Here is a 6922-nt window from a genome sequence, read left to right on the forward strand (position 1 = left end):
AAGGCCTCAAACCTGTTCCTGAGATGATTCTGAAATTCAGGTGGTATGAAATCAAAGTCATATTTTGGCTCCTGTGGATTTGGTTCAATTTTCCTCAGCTTCAGCTTGAACTTGCATATGAGTAATTGGTGGTCTGTTCCACAATCAGCCCCCGGCCCCACTTAGTATGGAAAACTTGAGAAATATTCATGAAAGCAAACTTACATACTTATCAGCTCAGTGATGGACTGGATATTTTCAACGCAAACATGGACACCTCTGGGGACTGGAATAAGTGTAATAAAAATTCTTTGTTGTACTTTTATGTGTGTGGTGCATGTGTGTATGTGTGGTGTGTTCAATGTATGTGGTATACACACATGTGTTCATGTATGTTTGTGAAAGAGAGACAGGCACACAGACATAGGCTGATTCTTTTGGTATGGCTTTACAACACCCTTAAACAACTCTATTTTTCCAGATTCAGGCTGCATCCTTAAAAGATGACTTCAACAGATTTCACTTTTTCTTTTAATGTAAAATGGGATTTTTTTATAAAAACTATTTACAGTTTCTATGGTCTAATTTTATATTTCAATTTAATTTTACCCTAAAAGCTTCTTTTTTTTTTTCTTTTACCCTAAGTGCTTCTTAAAATATCTTATCAAGCAAATGTATTACCACTACAGCACTAACATGTAATTTGGCAACTTTAAACTAGGCACTAAGAACTAGTCTACCTTCATTACAACACAATGTCATAGGGGTCCCCAGGCAACTGATGATTTGTATTAGTTGAACACCCCCAAGAAATCCCAAATTATATAACGTGCATGAATGCACTGTGTGTACTAGGAAGCACTATAAACTGCTATTGTTACTTGCTAGCAATAAATCACTTTTTTTTATTAAAGTGTGCCACAAGTATAGAATGACTCAAGACATAATTAGCCCAAAGATACAGAGAGAAGAGGGGTGGGGGGAAGCATAAAATCAGGTATTCTCTTTTCTCAACACTGTATCTGAAGATGCAGTTAATCCTTAATTTCTCCTGCACACACACATAAGCAATGTGGGTGCCAGGATGCGAGAAATAGGGCTCAGAACTGGAGATCTCTGCTTTATGTACTGTAAACTGTGTGCCTGGCCTGTTTATTCCTTCTATGGGTAGAAATGCCTGAGAGCTGTTGGCGTTATCTCTGCAGCAGGTGTGGGGAGGTGGGGGCTGGGGGAGGGGTGACTCCACAGCTCAGCTCACCCAGCTGCAGCACCAGAGGAATTGTTTCTAATCAAGCATGTAAATCCATTTTTTATGACCTTAAAAAGGCTCACAGTAAGAACACTGGGATATTAAAGCACTCTATTCTAAAGACATAATTGTTACTGTACTGTTTACTGTTGATAATATACCTCAAACAATGTATTGCATAGTGAAAAATCCAGTTCTACTTTATACCAAATTCACAGAGCAGTTAATAAATATAATTAGTCCTTGCTAGGAGAAATCCAGAGAATTAGTTGTTTGGATGCTTTTTGTTTGTTTCCTGATTTCCCGTAATATGCTTCTGAATCCTAAAATTAAAGCTCACCCTTTTAATACCCTTCCAACCCGGCAACCTCTCATCAAAATCCCAGTCATTTTCTTTAGCCTAAAACTGTCATCAAAATTTTGGAAATCATTGAGGTCAATTTTAAAGGAAGAGGATTTTCCAAATTGGCCTATTGGTAAGAAACTGTGCTGCAATGGCAAAAGCATGCAGTTCTAATCCACCGGCTTCTCCATTTGGGACAGATGGGCAATCTCCTCCCATGTGATCTACTGCCTCTGAAAACCCTCTGGAGAGTCTGCTATGATTTGGTTCTGATGGCACACAACAGCAACAACATCACATAAGGGAAAAGCCCTGGTAGCACAGATAGTTAAGTATTCACTAACCAAAAGGTTGGCAGTTGCTCTGTGGGAGCAAAATGTGGCAGTCTCCTTCCATTATGATTTACAGCCTTGGAGATCCTCTGGGGCAGCTCTACTATGTCTTGCGGGGTCACTAAGAGTCAAAATTGACTCAGTTACTAGGTCTATTTGGTTTATCACTTAAACAACCCCTACCACTCATACAATTATTATTCATACCTTCTAAGCTATATAGCCTGAAGATGTTGAGGAATAAAGACTCCCTTGGGGTAATATAAATTGTTTTCCAAGAAAGGATTATATTTGCTACCAGATGATAGAACAGAAATTCACTTATAAGTATTCTCATCTTTTTCCCAAAATACTGAAATCTTCCAATTTTCAAGTAATTTCCACTCTGAAATGTATATTTAAATTTTCTTAAAATCAATGTTACATATTTACGCTTCACTAAAATATTTCATTGGGATATCTGATGATATGAGTCATAAATCAAGATTTTGCCTCTTTTTTGCCTAAAAAAAAATTATAAACAAAGCTGACAACCCAAATTTCCAGGAAAACTATGGCATCAACTCAACAAATGTCCTTCAAACATCTGTAGAATGCACAAAAGAAATAAATACAACTAAGTAGAAAGAAGCTGAGGAGATAGAGCACAATGGTGACAGGCCTTAGAAACTGGGAATAAAAATAGCCTTTTGGAAAATGAGAAACATAATTAGGGGACAAGAACTTCATCCCATGCCTACACGAGGAAGGGAGTAGATAATGAATTTGGAAATACCACGGACCTAGTTCAGATCATAGAAGCGAAACACTTCACCAAGAATCACACAAATAAAGCCACATTTGCAATATACTTTAAGTCCTTGTAACAATTAGAAGAACAAGTCTTAACATTTTTCTTTTCTTAATTGATATTTTAATGAAAGTTTATAGAGAATTTGGATTTCTGTTCATTCATTATTGCACATTTTCCTCCCTGCCTCCTTCCAGTTTGCTTTTATCTTTGAAAAAAAAAAACCTATTTCATTGTTGTACGATTCCCCACCCACCCCCAGTCCATTTTACTGTGCAGCTCTTATTCTGGACTGTTGTCATACAACATTAACATTTTTAAAACCAGTCATCCTAAAATAAGTCTTCTACTCCTACTCAAGGAACTTCTTCTACATAGCCGGTGCATAATATTTTCTCTCTTTATATAACATATAATCATTATTTTTAAAAGAAATTGCCAGTGTATTTGTTCAGATATACCAAAAGAAAGTAGCACAACAAAATTCATTCATCAACAAAAAATGTTCCCACATAGTAGACTGTTGGTGTGAGAAAAGATTTTGTTATATCTTAGAAAAGATTAATGAAGCATTCACCTTTATGAAGAAAGAACATAATGTAAACATTAGAACAAAGAAGGCAAGACAATTGGAGAAAATGGTATGTGGGTTAGCATCCCAGGAAGGAAACAAAAGAAAAACTATGAAGGAAATTAAAATAAAATTGTAACAGACCACAGAAACAAGCTCTATATATAAGACACAGGAACGCGGATGAAAATATTGGTAGGTGTCATCCAGTCAACTCCAAATCATGGTGACTCTATGTACTTGCAGAACAAAACCTGTCTGATCCTGTACTCTGGTTACACTTCTACTAAAATAGATTTGTTTGTTCTTTTTGCAGACTAGGGTATATTCACTATTCTTTGCCAACACCACATTTCAAAGGCATTGATTCTTCTTCAAAGAATAAAAATAATTAAAGATAAAGAGATATTTAAAGGGATTAGTTAGAAAATAATACATAAAAGGCCTGGGGAAAATATTCAACATACATATAATTGGAATTTCAAAATAATTCAAACTTCACTAACATCATAGAACAGGCATAAGTATAAATATAAATTTCCTGGAATGAAAGACATGAATCTACATTTTGGGAGGATCATCATATATCAGAATAATTGAACTTGAGTCAATACTAATGCTAGTAAAGTTAAAGAATGATAACTTTAAATGTTGTTTGTTGTTGTATACAATTGAATTAGAACCAACTCATAGCTGACCCTCCAGCAGGTTTTCAGAGGCAGTAAATCACACAGGAGGAGATTGCCCATACTTCTTCCATGGAGCAGCTGGTGGATTTGAACTGCATGCCTTTGGAATTGCAGCACAGCTTCTAACCACTAGGTCACCAGGACTCTAACTTTGATAGGAAAAGGAGAAGTTCAAGTCACTTAATAAGAGAAAAGATATCTACTACAACTATTTCTCCCCAGTACCAGAAGGTAATAGGGTAAGAACTAAAAGCTATGAGTCAAAGATGTTTGTTGTTGTAGTTGTTGTTGTTGTTGATTGTCATGGGGTAGAACACAACTCATAATGACTCTATGAACAAAAGGCCTGAAGCTTTTCTTTAACTATTATCATTTAACATTTATCAAAGTTCCTAGATTTTTCCAGAGGCATGTTGTTTAGGGAGTGGATGCCACTCCTGCCTCCAAAAAATATAAAATACATAACTGGAAATAAAAGAGCACTGGTAATATGGTGGATAATGTGCTGGGCTGCTAACCAAAAAGTCAAAAGTTCAAATCCACCAATCACACCATGGCAGAAGGATAGGCAGTCTCCTTCTATAAAGATTTAAAACATTGGAAATCAGATCAAAAGTGGTTATGAGTAAGACTCAATTTGACAACAGTGAGTAAGTTGAAATAGCATAGCAAACTAGAGACCAGACAGAATAGCTATATCCATAAATTCAAATGCCTTCAACCACCCTAGTCTTAAAAAGAATTTATGATTGGATAACTAATCTATACTATAGACAAAAAGACACACGCAAAATAAAATCATTTACAAAAGTTAATAAAAGCAGTCTTGATTTTAACAGCAAACAATGAAATTCATGTCAAAGATTAGAAAAAGAGTAAAGGAGACTTTATAATACTGAGAGGTTCAAAATAAAATGACAATAACTACCAATGCATGATAAACCATATGATCAATGATTAAAAAGCTAAACACAGATAATATAAAAAGATAAGCAGGACCACGTTGGCTCAAGGAATCTTTAATTACGTTCTTGTGGGTTATAATAAACTAAAATAGCGATTCCTATTCATTACACCTTGGAAGGAGGAGTGGCATCCACTTCCATAATAGCTGCCTCCGGAAACCCTATGAGCCTGGAGAGAGGATGAGAGACACACAAGCATTGAGGACTCTCATTCATAGGGTCGCCATGAGTCACCTGCAACTCAGCGGCACTTAACAATAACATCAACATAGAGAGAGATGAGCTGTCCCAGTGGACAGAAGGCGATGCTAACAAGCCAAAGGTGGGTGACTTTTCGTCTGCGGCCCTCAGGCCTGTCTTTCATTGTTTTTGTTCAGACATTCCTCTAGGTCGTATAGCCCTTGGTGTACAAGTTGCTGTACAGCAGTCACTTGTCGTTGCTGTGAGGCTAAACACTGTGACACTAATGTGTCGAATGCATTAATGGCTGGTTACCCAATGCGGACAGAGAGTGGGGTGGAGCCTCCCGATTAAAACAAGCTTGGAAGCAGGAGTGGCATCCACTTCCATAATAGCTTGCCTCCGGAAACCCTATGAACCTGGAGAGAGGATGAAAGGCACCCAAGCGTTGAGGACTCTCCTTCATAGGGTTGCTATGAGTCGCCTGCGACTCAAGGACACTTAACAACAACAACAACATTCATTACACTATCATGTTCCTTGATTAATTACAGTAGTGTTAATTATTAAAATTTTGCTATGGAAAACCAGTTGCAGATTAATTAATGTTGGTTTATTTAGCTTTCTGTATACTGTTGTTGTTGTTACACTGGTGACTCATAGTACAACAGCCCTAAATCCTGCTCTAACCTGTGCCAATATTACTGTCTCTGACACACCTACCCCATCATCCCAGTGATTGAATCAATCCTTCTCATCAAGGTTCTTCCTCTCTTGTGCTGTCCCTCTACCCTCCCAAGAATGTCCTTCTCCAAGGACTGGTCCCTCCTTACAACATGCCCAGAATATGTCAAAGTTTCAGAGTCCTTGCCTCAAAGGAGCAACATGGTTTCACCCTCTGTAGGTTGAACTTGTTTGTTCTTATAGCCGTCCATGGTATATTCACTACTTTTCTCCAACACCACAATATAGCTTAGTAATTTTGTGCATGGTTTAGTTTTTACTTTACTTTCTAGTATTAGAATAACTGACAGAAAAGTGCCCATATTCCAGAACTGCATACTAACTCACCCAGTGTTTTAAAACAAAAAAGTGCTAGCTCTATACGTATTTATAAGCACCAGCAACCTACTATCTATCCTTTTGTTTTACTGTGATGTCTTGTGTATTACTATGATGATGTAAGCTGTCATACAAGTATCTCAAACATCAACAGAGTCACCCATGTTAGACAAATTCTAGACTAAGACATACTAGGAGGAAAGACCTGGTGCTCTGCTTCCAAAAATGAGCTTATGGATCAAAATAGAAATTTTCTGGTATGCTTGCCTTGGTCATATTAAGAGTTTATCAACTGCTTTAGAAGGACAACGTGTTTGGTGAACTAGAGGGCCAATAAAGACAAAGGAGATCCTCAATAATATGGATTACCAAAACAGTCACAATAAAAGACAAACAAATCAACAACAATGATGATGATGCAGGGTCGAGCAGTGCTTCAATCTGTTGTATGTATGTATGTTACCATGAATGAGAATCAATGTGACAGCAGCTAACTATCTACCAATATGAGTACCTGGAATGACAGGCAGTATAGGTTGTAGAGGTGATGATAGGTTTGATTCTCTAGACAGATAGATATGTTGTTGTGTGCTGTAGAGTTGAAGCCGACTCACAGCTGATCCGCCAGTGGGTTTTTTGAGCATCAGAGAGTTGGACAATGACTAGGAAGGATAGAAGGAGAATTGACGCCTTTGAGCTATGGTGCTGGAGAAGAGTATTGAATGTACCATGGACTGCCAAGAAAACAAACAGATTCATCCT

The 6922-nt window shown here is 37.3% G+C and overlaps 1 protein-coding gene across 1 annotated transcript in view; it reads left to right on the forward strand.

Annotated features, from left to right (window-relative positions):
- Window positions 1-6922, forward strand: part of LOC102845597 (rho-related GTP-binding protein RhoJ-like) — a 140438-nt gene that overhangs the window by 26993 nt on the left and 106523 nt on the right. The window lies entirely within an intron of this gene.

This window comes from Elephantulus edwardii, unplaced genomic scaffold (genome assembly GCF_000299155.1).
Source record: "Elephantulus edwardii isolate Elephantulus edwardi_28Jun2011 unplaced genomic scaffold, EleEdw1.0 scaffold00104, whole genome shotgun sequence".
NCBI lineage: Eukaryota > Metazoa > Chordata > Mammalia > Macroscelidea > Macroscelididae > Elephantulus > Elephantulus edwardii.